General features: G+C 42.4%; 1 protein-coding gene across 1 annotated transcript in view; it reads left to right on the forward strand.

The window, feature by feature from the left end:
* The first annotated feature begins 7,202 nt into the window (after positions 1-7,202).
* The window catches only part of LOC132008180 (RING finger protein 24), a 104,626-nt gene continuing 96,832 nt past the window's right edge, over positions 7,203-14,996 (forward strand). Inside the window, exon 1 of the mRNA XM_059386603.1 lies at positions 7,203-7,418. The gene's annotated coding sequence lies outside the window, so the exon portion shown is untranslated. The remainder of the gene's footprint in view (positions 7,419-14,996) is intronic.

Here is a 14,996-nt window from a genome sequence, read left to right on the forward strand (position 1 = left end):
CCCAACCACTTTCTCCCCACCCCCCACCCCCCAGCAACCCTCAGTTTGTTTTGTGAGATTGAGTCTCTTATGTTTTGTCTCCCTCCTCATCCCATCTTGTTTCATTTTTTCCTTCCCTACCCTCCAAATCCCCCACCCTGCCTCTCAAATTCCTCATATTAGGGAGATCATATGATAATTGTCTTTCTCTGATTGACTTATTTTGCTCAGCATAATATCCTCTAGCGCCATCCACATCATTGCAAATGGCAAGATTTCATTTTCTTTGATGGCTGCATAGTATTCCATTGTGTGTGTGTGTGTGTGTATCACATCTTCTTTATTCATTCATCTGTTGATGGACACCTAGGTTCTTTCCATAGTTTGGCTATTGTGGACATTGCTGCTATAAACATTTGGGTACACATGCACCTTTGGATCATTACATTTGTATCTTTAGGGTAAATACGCAGTAGTGCAATTGCTGGGTCATAAGGTAGCTCTATTTTCAACTTTTTGAGGAACCTCCATGCTGTTTTCCAGAGTGGCTGCACTAGCTTGCATACCCACTAACAGTGTAGGAGAGTTCTCCTTTCTCCACATCCTTGCCAACATCTGTCATTTCCTGAGTTGTTAATTTTAGCCATCTGATTGATATGAGGTGGTGTCTCACTGTGGTTTTGATTTGGAGTTCCCTGTTGCTGAGTGATGTGGAGCACTTTTTCATGTGTCCATTGGCCATCTGAATGTCTTCTTTGCAGAAATGTCTGTTCATGTCTTCTGCCCATTTCTTGATTGGATTATTTGTTCTTTGGATGTTGAGTTTGATAAGTTCTTTATAGATTTTATAGATACTAGCCCTTTATCTGATATGTCATTTGTGAATATCTTCTCCCATTCTGTCAGTTGTCTTTTGGTTTTGTTGACTGTTTCCATTGCTGTTCAAAAGCTTTTGATCATGATGAAGTCCCAATAGCTCATTTTTGCCCTTGCTTCCCTTGTCTTTGGTGATGTTTCTAGGAAGAAGTTGCTGTGGCTGAGGTCAAAGAGGTTGCTGCCTGTATTTTCCTCAAGGATTTTGATGGAGTCCTGTCTCACAGTGAGGTCTTTCATCCATTTGGAGTCTATTTTTGTGTGTGGTATAAGGAAATGGTCCAATTTCATTCTTCTGCATGTGGCTGTCCAATTTTCCCAATACCATTTGTTGAAGAGACTGTCTTATTTCCATTGGACATTCTTTCCTGCTTTGTTGAAGATTAATTGACCAAAGAGTTGAGGGTCTATTTCTGGGCTCTCTATTTTGTTCCATTGATCTATGTGTCTGTTTTTGTGCCAGTACCATACTGTCTTCGTGACCACAGCTTTGTAATAGAGCTTGAAGTCTGGAATTGTGATGCCACCAACTTCGGCTTTTTTTTTTTTTTTTTTAATTCGGGGTCTTTTCTGTTTCCATGTAAATTTTAGGATTATTTGTTCCAGTTCTTTGAAAAAAATTGATGGTATTTTGATAGGGATTGCCTTAAATGTGTAGATTGCTTTAGGTAGGATAGACATTTTCACAATATTTGTTCTTCCAATCCATGAGCATGGAAAGTTTCTTTGTGACTTCCTCAGTTTCTTTCATGAATATTTTATAGTTTTCTGAGTACAGATTCTTTGCCTCTTTGGTCTGGTTTGTTCCTAGGTATCTCGTGGTTTTGGATGCATTTGTAAATGGGATTGACTCCTTAATTTCTCTTTCTTCTGTCTTGTTGTTGGTGTATAGAAATGCAACTGATTTCTGTGCATTGATTTTATATCCCGACACTTTACTGAATTCCTGTATGAGTTCTAGCAGTTTTGGAGTGGAATCTTTTGCATTTTCCACATAAAGTATATCATCTGCAAAGAATGAGAGTTTGACTTCTTGCTAATCAGATGCCTTTTATTTCTTTCTGTTGTCTGATTGCTGGAGCTAGGACTTCTAGTACTATGTTGAATAGCAGTGGTGATAGTGGACAGCCCTGCCATGTTCCTGACCTTAGGGGAAAAGCTCTCAGTTTTTCCCCATTGAGAATTATATTCACTGTAGGTTTTTCATAGATGGCTTTGTTGATATTGAGGTATGTACCCACTATCCCTACACTTTAAAGAATTTTAATCAAGAAAGGATGCTGTACTTTGTCTAATGCTTTTTCAGCATCTATTGAGAGTATATGGTTTTTGTTCTTTCTTTTATTTGTGTATTGTATCACTGATTAATTTGCAGGTGTTGAACCAACTTTGCAGCCCAGGAATAAATCCCACTTGGTGTAATGAATAATCCTTTTAATGTACTGTTGAGTCCTATTGACTAGTATTTTGGTGAGAATTTTTGCATCTGTGTTCAAACAAGGATATTGATCTGTAATTCTCCTTTTTGATGGGGTCTTTGTCTGGTTTTAGGATCAAGGTAATGCTGGCCTCATAAAAGAAGTTTGGAAGTTTTCCTTCCATTTCTATTTTTGGGAACAGTTTCAGAATAGGTTAATTAATTCTTCTTTAAATGTTTGGTGGAATTCCCCTGGGAAGCTGTCTGGCCCTGGGCTCTTGTTGGGAGATTTTTGATGACTGCTTCAATCTCCTTACTGGTTATGGGTCTGTTCAGGTTTTCTGTTTCTTCCTGGTTCAGTTTTGGTAGTTTATATGTCTCTAGGAATGCATCCATTTCTTCCAGATTGTCAAATTTGCTGGCGTATAGTTGCTCATAATATGTTCTTATAGTTGTTTGTATTTCTTTGGTGTTGGTTGTGATCTCTCCTCTTTCATTCATGATTTTATTAATTTGGGTCCTTTCTCTTTTCTTTTTGATAGGTCTGGCCAGGGTTTATCAATCTTATTAGTTCTTTCAAAGAACCAGCTCCTAGTTTCGTTGATTTGTTCAACTGTTCTTTTGGTTTCTACTTTATTGATTTCTGCTCTGATCTTTATGATTTCTCTTCTCCTGCTGGGTTTAGGCTTTCTTCGTTGTTCTTTCTCTAGCTCCTTTAGGTGTAGGGTTAGGTTGTGTACTTGAGACCTTTCTTGTTTCTTGAGAAAGGCTTATATGGCTATATACTTCCCTCTCAGCATGGAGGCTCATCTTTCTGAGAGAGCTCATTCCTTCTAGCTCTGGTTCTGTGACTCTGTGGTGCCAGAAGTCATTTCAAAGAGCTTGTTTGCTTTCTTGCTCTCTCTCTATCTCTTTTCTGTGCCTTGCTTTGAGATGAGGTGATGATGGTGGAGAGCTATTAGGGGAGATTGGATAGGTTCAAATGGGGGAAGAGCCACTATACTTCCTTTTTCTTAGGATGGTTTGTGAGCAAAGAAACCACTTCACTTCCTCTTACAAGCTTAGACTTAAGAACTGAAAGAAAAGGTAGTGACATAATTGGGTGAAAGAACTCAACAGGGGCAGGAATTGTGTGTGTGTGTTGGGGGAGGGGTGCTTCTAATAGTTGCAGCAGTGGTCGAGGGAGGAAGAGCTGAGCTAGCTGTAGCTTGCCTTGCTGCACAGCCATAACTTGTAAGTGTTCTGAGGGTCATCTAGAAGCAACAGGGAGATGGAAGTCAGTAGGTAAATGCCGCAGCCTCAGTGTTGAGACTCTTCCACCAGGTTTCTCTGAGTTTCCCTTGGCAGTAACTGGCTCAACACACCTTTGTATTGGCTTTTCTCTCTCCTCTATCTTGTTTTTCCATTTCTTCACTCCTGTTTCCTGCGATTACCTCCTAAGTAAAGTACCTGCATTCCAGCCCTTGTCTTGAACTTTCTGGGAGAATCCACATGAAGACAGGTATACTCCACTGCAATTGTCTGAGTGGGCTGTACCACCCCTGGAAAATTGTGCCCCCCCCTCCATCTGCAGTTGGTCTCAGCTAATTCTCACATGGGATCCTGAGCACATTTATATTTTCGGGGCTCTGAGTTCTGTTTGGGTCATTTGGCTTGTGGGTGCCAGAAAGGCAGCATGGATTGTTGGTGGCTGAGGACAGAATCCCTGATTTCTGTGTCTGAGGGTGGACACAGTCTTGCCCAAAGCTACCATGCACATAGAAGCCTACACTTCCTCCCACACTTGCACTGTTTCATAGTTGTGTACACACATCCTGCATCAAGGAGCTATTGAGGCCTCTTTGAGCAGGGTCACACCCTATCTAGAGGTCCACGTGTGCTATCAGGACACTTCTTGTAGGAGGAGGCCCAGCAGGAGATTAGGATTATCAAATGAAGGAGTTCAGGGAACACAGGAACACACCTCTGGCTCTCACCGAAATGGTGAGACTCCTCTGCTGACCAGTCCAAAGAATCAAAGCACTGACTGGTCAACACTTGAAAGGGTCATCCAGAGATCTAGATAACCAAGCAGCCAAATCATTGGCCAATATGAGGATGTTTTTCTGGGATAAAGACCACCACTTAACAGATGGATAGTTCTCACTAGGAGGAGAGGATGGACAGAGGGGTTTGGCCAAGGACAACCTTTGAGTTCTAGCTTCTCTTTGAAACACTGATTTTTGCCTTTATTTGTTCACACAGTCATTCAATCAACTTGTATTGAACACCAGACCTAAGATGACAAAAAGCAACCCTTGCTCCCACTACAGTTACCATCCAGAAAGTTGCTGTTCCAAAATTGGTCACTAACATTTGATTTAAAATTACATGTCATTTATTTTCCAGAAGGTAGAAGAGTCTTGAAAGACTTCTGAACATGGAGGTAAGGATGGTTTTCTGAGTAATGGGTTGGAGTGAGGAAAATGCTTTAAAAGAAGTATAATGTAGGAAGAGGATAGAGAGGGCTAAGGGGAGAGGAAATGGAAAGAGGGATATCCTCTGAAGACTTAAGCAGTGAAGCTTTTCCCACTCCTCCATCACAAGCAACAAGAGCCCATATTAGCTGAGAAAGCCACTACTTGGGGCACCTGGGTGGCTCCATTGGTTGAGCAAATGCATTCAGCTCAGGTCATGATCCTGGAGTTCCAGGATCGAGTCTGGCATTGATCTCCCTGCTTAGCAGGGGTCTGCTTCTCCCTCTGACCTCTCCCCTCTCATGCTCTCTCTCCCTCTCAAATAAATATATAAAATTAGAAAGAAAGAAAGAAAGAAAGCCACTACTTCAAGCCCTGGATGCCTGCTGTTTGGGGTACTCACCTAAGCTGCCTAGATCTCTCTGAATACATCCACATTCTACCCCCACATGTATTTTGCCTAAGTGGGAGCAGTTGGGTACAGTGAGAGGGAAGTAGAACCTTCTGTATCACTAGAAAGATAGGATTGTGGATCTGCTTATGAAATCCAGCTGGAGATACCAGGAGACCAAAAAATCTGACTTCTCTCCCAAGAAGAACAAGGAACAGTCTACTACTCTCTCTCTCCTGAGTTTCACAAGGACAAAGGACATGGAAACTAAAGCCACTATACCCTCTACCCTACAACCAGCTTGGACTAGAGAATTTCTAACCAAGCTTTTTAAACAAACAAATAAAACAGGCTTCCTAACACACAGAGGGTAAAGGAAGCCACAAGAAGGGAGGAGAAAGAGAAGTGAGTTCAGCTTTTCTCACCCCTGTGGAACCTCCCTCGCCCACCAGGGAATATCACCTCTCCCATCAACCATTGCTTCCTAATCATTTTCCCAATCACCTGCTAGGTCTTGAGGAGACATTGCTCCCATTGTTGAAGGGCTCACATTCTGGTAATGCAGGAAAATACTAGCAAATGGATATGAATCCCAAGTACATCTGGAGCTGAGAGGGACTTGGGTACAGGACCCAGGAGGATTCCAAAAGAAAGTCTGTCAACAAGGTGGGGAAAGATAGGACAGCTTCATAAAACGGAGACTCTTGAGTGTTTCTAGATAGGTTTTGCTTTCCTAGTAAAGGGAACAACAAGAACATAGGCACTGAGGGTGAAACATTGTGGTGCTATGCTGGAAATGACTGGAAAAAAAAGGGTCAAGTGGGCCACTTTAGAAAAAGACTATGACATAGGCAGATCTGCATATCCTGAGAATCTATTCACATGGGAATCAACAGGCCAGGAGTCCTAGGTACCAGCAAATCAGAGTTGGGAAGGTCCTTCTGGTAACAACTCCCATTGAGAGCTAGCAGTGAGAGAAGAAAAGGTCCCCTGAGGCTCTTGGCCTGAAGGGCAAGGGGGTAGGTGTTGATAGGCAGCATTAGAGGAAGAATGGGTCTCCCCCATCCTTTTGTCACACTCTATAGAGCACATGCTTCCAACCATCTCTTACGGTGAGGGACTAGAACTACTAGGTGACTTCTTGAGATGTTCAATGATGTTTTTGCCTTTCCTTCCTCTTCCCTTGGAAGCTTATTTTTTGCAAAGCAGAAAGCATTTGTCTATAGGCACTTTCCATGATGGCTTTTGCTTCCTAAAGTTAAACCACTGAGTTGCTTGTGGTTTATGTGAGGGAAGCCTGGAAGATAGGAAAAGGAAGGAGAACCTCAGAAGGGAACCTGGGGACTGAGCTGTATTCACACACTCAGCCAAGGGACCTTAGAGGGGAAGGCTGTGAGGCCTCCTGCAGGCTCCCAGCATCCCCAAAGATTTCTGTGGCCCAGGAGTGGCAGAGCCAAGGGGCTAAGAACAGGAGGGTGTCTCCAAAGAATACACTGCCTACCAAAGAAGAGAGGCCTCCATAGATCCTTGGATCCTTGGAGCTACGACACCCTAAGCCTTGATTTTACAGAAAGGTCTGGGCCTTTTTCAAAACCATTATCAATTTCTTGCCTACTCTGTGCAAAGACATGTAGGGACTGAGGGGACCAGGTCAATGCAAATAAACAATGTAATGCACTCTTTCCTGCACATGCTTTCCACTACCTCGGCCGATTCTAGGTCTCATCTACCACTGTGGTCCCAGCATTCAGTGGAGAGGACCTGCTGGAGAGACAAATGGAGGAAAGGAGATGCGTACTGTCTTCCCATCAAACTAATGGGCATTCCTGTGCCCTCCGAGATTGGGAGGCTGGGTGCTAGGAAAGAGGTAGTGTCCCAAGCTTTCACCTAAAAAAATGTTTACAGAACATGCAAAAATACTAAACAGATGAGGGAATTGGTCTACCCGCTGCAGCAGCCCGTGTAATTGTACCACCACCCCAGGGGGCAGGGCGGAACGGGGCCAGCGCACCAAGTTCCGCGCCTGCGCACTGCAGACTCTGAAGCCAAGGCGCCCTCAGCGAGGTGGGCGGGAGCTGCCCGGGCATCCGGGTCCCTCACCCCGCCCCCGCTGCATGAATGAGAGGCGCGGCGACCGCCCCTCCCCCGCCGGGCCCGCCCCTTGTCGGGGGCCTCCGCGCGCAGTTGGCCGTCGCCACCTCAGCCGCGCTGGGTCCGGACAGACGCTCGCCGCCCTCAGCCTTCCTCCTGCCTCCCGGCGCTGACGGTCCCACACACCCGCCGCCGCAGCCGGCGCGCCCGAGTAAGTGAGGGACCGAGGGCAGGGCGCCGGAGGCTGGGGGCTGTCGCCCCGGGGCTGGGGTTTATGGGACCTGGCGGCTCCGGGCTCGGGATGCTGAAGAGACCGCGGGCCCGCGCCAGCCTCCCCTATTCACACTCCAGGGCGTTTCGGCGGGGACGGGGAGAGGTGGGACAGCGGCCCAGGCCGGGAGGGACGCGGGGCAGGCCGGGGGGGGGGGGCACCGGGGCCGGAGGCTGAGTCCCGCACAAAGGGCGGCGCGAGGCTGTCACCGGGAGGTCATAGAGGGAAGGTTCGCGGCGCCCCGCACGCCCCGCTAGCCGGTGCCGGGCCGTAGGTCCCCGGGCTGGGGAGGCGGCTTGGATGAGCGCGGGGGCGAGGACGAGGATGGCGAGGACCGCTGCCTCCGCGCTGGCGATGGGAACGCGCCTTGGGGGGCGCGGCGTGGCGGTGTTTTCCTGGTCCCCACCTGCCCCTCCCCTTTCTTTGTGGCGTTTGTCTCGTGCCCGTTTGTCACTGTGGGCATGACTGTGGGCTGGGGTGAGACCTATCGCCTCAGCGTACTCATTAATTAAAGTCAGGTGGTGGCCCTTATCTTTGGGTGGGGGGCGGGTGTTCTTCCACAGGCCGGAGAATTAAGGACCCTTCTTTGTTTCCCGAGACAAAATTTTGTGTGTGCCTGAGTGTGTGTGTGCGTGTGTGTGTGTGTCTCCCCGTCCTCGGTGTCCCCTACGAAATGGGTGTCCCCTACGAAATGAGAATCAGAGATTAAAAAGGGTATGAAGAAAAAGAGATTATTACTTCATCAGACCTTCAGGCAATTCTGTCTCTGGTATTCTTTCAAACAATATTGTATGTTTCTTACTGTAAAACCAGTGCGTTTTGTTCATTGAAAATGTTTTTACAATATTCGTTGAAAAATAAGATTCTCATATATCTATATACCTGGAACACTTTGCTTTTTGGGTTTAGGTAATGGATATATATATATACACATACATAAATACATAGGTACATATACATACTCCAGAACATATAGGACACTGCCTTCTGGGTTTAGTTCATTGGTAATCTTATTTACTCATATACATATCTACAGAAATACTCCAATATATCCAGGACACTGTCTTCTCAGCTCCTCAGTAGAAGCAGATTTTGTTTCTCCCTGTCTCCCTGTGTTAAGAAGGTGGTCCAGCAGGTTCTCTCCTCCTTGCTTTTTTCTTTTGAGTGCTTTGGCAAAGGATTTTATTGCATATTACCCTGGCATGCGTCCTTGCTTTGATCTGAATTTTCCTGTGCTCTGTTGTCTGGTTGTGTGGCCCAGCTCAATGGCTCCTCTTACAGGACTACTGGAAAACAGAACACCTTTTATCCTTGTCCTCATCCCCAGAGAGAGAAGGAAGTTCTGCAGGTTCCCACAGACTTTGGTTCCATGGGTTGGATTGCCTGACTTTGTTTTGGTAAAGTTACGAAGAGTTACAGTTGATGTAGACCATTAAAAGGAGGCATTTGTAGTAGTACCAGTTATTCTTTGGTCTTTCATTTGGACCTTTTTCTTTTTATACCAGATTTTGTAAGTTTTAAAATATTGTTGGTTGCATTTTCAGTTTCTTTTTTCCCTTATAATTTTGCAGAGTGATAGGAAATTAGCTAAACTTGTATGTAAGAAACACATTTCCAAAATAGAATTTTTTTTTTGAAGATTTTATTTATTTATTTGAGAGAGAGCATGGGAGGGAAGAAGGTCGGGGAAGAAGCAGACTCCCCTTGGAGCTGGGAGCTGGATGTGGGACTCTATCCCACGGCTCCGGGATCATGCCCTGAGCTGAAGGCAGTTGCTTAACTAACTGAGCCACCCAGGTGCCCCCAAAATGGATTTTTATTATGATCTTTTGGTTGAAATAGTGGTGATAAAAAAAATTAAGAGGATCTTATTGGGTGATCTGAATAATTGAATTGGTTAAGTTTTAAGATTCTCTTTAAGATTATTCTTTTTTTTTTAAAGATTTTATTTATTTATTTGACAGAGAGAGATCACAAGTAGGCAGAGAGGCAGGCAGAGAGAGAGAAAGAGAGGAGGAAGCAGGCTCCCTGCTGAGCAGAGAGCCCGATGCGGGACTCGATCCCAGGACCCTGAGATCATGACCTGAGCCGAAGGCAGCGGCTTAAACACTGAGCCACCCAGGCTCCCTAAGATTATTCTTTAATCATGTGTATTTTAATGCCTGGTAGTTTTTAGTGCAAAATGAAATCCAAGCTAAGCAGTCTTCCACAGCATCTGTTTATGAATATTCCCGCTATTAAAAACATTTGCTCTTAATTTGAAGGGGAAATTTGCCATTGGTTGGATAGGAATGTATTATTCTTGGTAAAAGTCTTAACTTATGTTAGCATGATCAAATTCTTCTTTTGTAGAAGTTAAAATTAGTAAAGGTTGGTTTTTCAATTTGGAGAACTTTTGGTTTTATGATGAAGAATTTAAATAAAATTTTAATGTCAGTGAACTTAACTCAAAATAAGTTAACTTAAAAACAAGGGCTTCATAAACTAGTGTGTGTGTGTGTAATACTGAAGCAACCCCAATAATTTATAACTGCCTGCGTGAGATTTTTTTTTTTTTGGGGGGGGGAATTCCCTTAAACCATAAGGGGAAGTCTTAGATAAACAGAGTAGTATAACCGGAATTATCACTGAAACAGGCTTGCGTAGTACCACAGTATTGTGGAACTTCATTTTGCAAGAGTGACTTAACTATTGTTTGTATCAAGAAAGGAACTTAAAAACATCCTGACCTTTTTTTTCAGCATTCTGTTAATAAAATTCTTCACCAACCCATACTTCAGCATTTCTGTAGTATGACGTTTGAAGAAAAAATCTGAAGTAATTTCTCTATCATGAAAATAGATTAAAGTATGCTAAGTGCTGTTTTAGTAGTAAATATATTCTTTATATTAGCAATACTAACTAATACTGTTACGTCAGTGATGGTGATAGCATGTATGGTAACTCTTTGTTACCCCAAACTGCAATATTTTATTCCCCCAACAATATCTGATAACAAAAAGTAGAGCTCTTTTTCCTTGGAGCGTTTTCTATCAATAATGGTTTTTTGTTCAAATAACAGCTTATTCTAAAATCAATTAATAGGGCACCTGGGTGGCTCAGTCGGTTGAGCATCTGCCTTTGGCCCAGGTCATGATCCCAGGGCTTTGGAAGTCGAGTCCCTTATTGAGGTCCCTGCTCAGCGGGGTGTCTCTGCTCTCCCACTGCTCCTCTCCCCTGCTTGTGCTGGCTTGCTCGCTCTGTCAGTGTGCATGCATGCAAAAATAAATAAAGTCTTTTTAAAAATAAAATGAAGTCAGTAATAAAGTAAAGTTATAATATATTAACTTATATGAAATTGCCATTTTTTAGATTGGGGAGTAGTGAAAAATCAGCAGTTTTAGAATGTTGAACTGCTTTCAACTCTCAACAGTTCCTTCTAGTATTTTCCTTTATATTTACTTCGTTCCTTTATATTTACTTCGTTTCCTTTATATTTACTTTACTTATTTATTGATTTTCCATCTTTGGACATCATCTGTGGACTTCTATTTTGGAAGTTGAGGACTTGGTTGTCCTTCATAACTACAGTTCCCAGTCAAGTCAGTACTCAGTATTTATATGACTATAATTGTGTACCTGTTATTCACAGATGAGCCATGTAGTGTACTAGTATTACATTTTCTATATTGTACTTTTGTTTCTCTAAATTAAATAATTTCCTCTCTTGTTTTTCACTTGATTTGTTTTCTCTGTCACTGACTCATCCTCAAATTCTGACAAAACTGATAATCTTTCAATATTTTCAGGTAATATGTTTCATTTATTTTTCATATCTGTCATCCAGGACTTCCCTTCGTCATCATCTTGGGAATTCTTTTTGCCTTCCTCCTGTGTTGGATTCTTTATTTCCTGAATCCTATGGCTTCCTTATTCTGTTGTACCTTCCAGAGAAAAGGAACATACAAACTGAAATTTTTCCTGAATTCATAAGTTGCATATCTGGAAATGTCTTCATTTAACCCTCACTTGAATAGTGGTTTAGCTGAATATTGAATTCTAGACTGAAAATTAGTGTCCCTCTTTTGAAGTCATTGTTCCATTAGCTTCTGGTGTTGCTGTTAAGAAGTCCAATCCAAGTCTAATCCCTATTCTTTTTTTCTCCCATTCTGGAAGATTTTAGGATCTTCTGTTTTAGGATCTTAGTTACCACATAGAAAGTTTCTTTAAGCAATGAAATGCAGTCACCTCAGATGTACAAGAAGAATATCAGGTTCATTTAAAAACATCTCCCTTAGGAAGTAGCAGAAACATTCATGACCAAATAGAAATAATCTTTAGGCTTCATGATTAAATATGTCATGACTAAATATGGCAAATACATTATTTACAAGAATTTCTGTTGTGAGGTGGAGACAAATGGAACTGTGTAGACCACAGCTTAATTGGACATCATTAGTGACTGTGGCATGGATACATATGCTCTTGGATACATTTTTTTTTTTTAATTTTTTAGCCAGGATTTTTTTTTTTTCTATTTATAGCTGTTTTATCTCTCATCTGGTTTTTCCGTGAGTGCACATAAGTGGTTGACTATTAGAGGACTTCAGATTCATGACCAGAAATCTGAAGTGGACTCTCAGCACTGCCCAGGAAAGCAATCAGACTCCTAATATTTTTGCCTATAACTATTTAATAATTTCTTCCCACTCTTTAAACTCATGAGCAGCCCACCCTTCCCCATTCAGATAAGTAAGTGGGCTTCATATTTCGTTGAGGTTTAGAAGTTAGAGAGATACCACTCAACTTCCACTCACCAAATCTAGAAATCCACCTTCCTTAGGGCCCATGTTTTATGTTCTCCTCCTATGAGAGGCCAGCTTCCCTCCCTTCTATATTCCCCCTCATACCTAATCAAGGACTTACTCCTGAATTTATGACTCATTTACATCATCACCAAGTCTCCAAGCACTATCCATGTGCTCTGATGTTGTCCATCTTTAAAAATAATTTTAAAATTATAACAAAATTAAAAACAACTTCCTCCTGGGAGTGCCTGAGTGGCTCAGTGGTTTAAGCCTCTGTCATCTGCTCAGGTCATAGTCTCAGGGTCCTAGGATCAAGCCCTGCATCGGGCTCTCTGCCCCGCGGGGAGCCTGCTCCCTTCCCCCTTCTCTCTGCCAAAAAAAATATTAAATAATCTTTAAAAAAAGTAAAAAAAAACTTCCCCCGACCTCCCATCCATCCTTTTCATTTACCTTCATAGTTAAATGTTTCAAAAGAGAAATATAGGGGCACCTGTGTGGCACAGTGTATTAAGCCTCTGCCTTCAGCTTAGGTCATGATCTCAGGGTCTTGGGATTGAGCCCCACATCAGGCTCTCTGCTCAGCGGGGTGCCTGCTTCCCCCTTGTTCTCTCCCTGCCTCTCTGCCTACTTGTGATCTTTCTCTCTGTGTTAAATAAATAAAATCTTTAAAAAAAAGGAACTATACATTTCCTTCCTACTGCCTTTAAAATGTATCACTCTGAAATTCTGTTGTTAACTGATTTTTTTTTAATTTAGCTCTTTTTAAAAATTTCTGATAAGAAAATCAGTGTTTGTTAATTTTCTTTGAATTACCACTTTTTAAAAAAGATTTCTTTATTTTAGAGAGAGAACATGAGCAAGCATGAATGGGGGAGGGGCAGTGGGAAAGAATATCAGGCTGACTCCCTGCTGAGCATGGAACCTGAGGTGCTTAATCCTAGGACCCTGAACTCATGACTTGAGCCAGAATCAAGAGGTAGACATTTAACTGACTGAGCCAACCAGGTGCCCTTAATTACCACCTTTGCTGTACTTAGTGTTGAAAAAATTACAAAGACTGTATTAATGATTGAATTTTTTTCCTACATTTCCTTCTTTTATAAGTATAACTTAATGTTGGCAGTTGTGCACCCAGATTCTTGGAGTAAGACAACTTGGAGTTGAATTCCAGCTCTTGCAGTTTAGCCATGTGACATTGGACAGGTTTCCTGATGACTCTGTTTCTCCATCTGCAAGATGGAAATAATAGTACCCACCTCATATGTTTGTTGTGTATATCAAATAATACGTAAAATGCTAAAGTCAGTACTTGGTATGGGGGTAGACACAATGAAAACTATAATTACAGTTATTATTTGTATAGCCTTCTCCATTTTCTAATATTTGATCTAATATTTTTGCTCAGAGTATTTCTATGTCATAAGGTTTACTGGCTATAAAAGCAACTCAGTTGTTGTTGTTGTTGTTGTTTTATTGTTTTAATTGCTTGTCTTTCTATTCCCATATTCATAATAGATTAGTGATAGATTAGTAAAATGATCTACAATGGCCAGATGAGCTCCCCCCTCCTTTTTTTAAGAGAGGGAAGGGGGGGAGGCAGAGGGAGAGGAAGTAAGAGAATCCCAAGCATGCTCCATGCCCAACGCAGGGCTCTATCTCCCAACCCTGAGATGACCTGAGCCAGAATCAAGAGTCCAACGCTTAACCAACTGAGTTACCCAGAGTTCTGACAGATGAGCACTCTATAGCACTTCCCAATAATTTGGTCACTTGATAAGTCCTTTTGACCACTTAATAAAATATTTTTATGTCAAGCCAAGTCCTGTTCTTTATTTGGCTTGCCTTGGAGGAGAGGTCCTTTCTTCATGTTACTCCAGATTAAGTTTACTTATTTCTAGAAATGGAACCTTTAAAACACCCAATATTATCACTAACAGATTTTTTTTTTTTTTAATTAGCTATAAGGGAAAAAAAGCAGCTGGAAGACACTGCTGTTTTCACTTACTAGTTGTCTGGGAAGATAAGTATATGTAGCAATAAAAAGTCTACTTTTAGGGCCACATGAACGATACAGACAGGCTCTGTAGAAGTTCAGAGTAGTGAGGGTCATGTTCAACAAGCCCTACAACTTTTCTATGTGTTAAATTGTCTGTGTAGCCTGTTTCCTTCTTATTTGGCCTGATGTTTATTTTGGAAGTTTGCTTAATAATCATGGGAATAGTTTAGATTTTAAGATAGATAATATACAAACTAAAATTGAGAGCAACTTTTAACTTTAGAAATTATTTCTTGAAGTAATTGACTTAACAGTTATTCTGCCTTTTTCTTTTCTTATCTAGGTAGGCAGTGGGGATCCCTCCAATTATCTGAGCATTTCAGACATTAGAGTGTAGTGCTGGGTAAAATGAGGGTTCAAAAAGAATGCCAGATGGTTTGAAAGGAATTGTGAGCACTCCAACTAGTGCAGCCCATCGAAAGCCAGCTGGCTGAGTTTCCTCTGCTTTGGAGGTAGGAACCAGACACGTTGTTCCATGCCAGCTGGCCCAGGAATAGCTGGCCATTGGCCTTACTTTGGGTTGGCCATTCCTGGGAAAACCAGCCTGGGCTCTCCATCTGCCCTGAGAACAGTCTGACACCAGAGAGTTGCTCTGTGCCTCCATGGTACTCCAGAGAGTTGGAGCAAGCCTGAGTGGCAAGGAAAGAAAGCCACTTTTTAGATACCATTACAGGT

Source organism: Mustela nigripes, unplaced genomic scaffold (assembly GCF_022355385.1).
Source record: "Mustela nigripes isolate SB6536 unplaced genomic scaffold, MUSNIG.SB6536 HiC_scaffold_75, whole genome shotgun sequence".
Lineage (NCBI taxonomy): Eukaryota > Metazoa > Chordata > Mammalia > Carnivora > Mustelidae > Mustela > Mustela nigripes.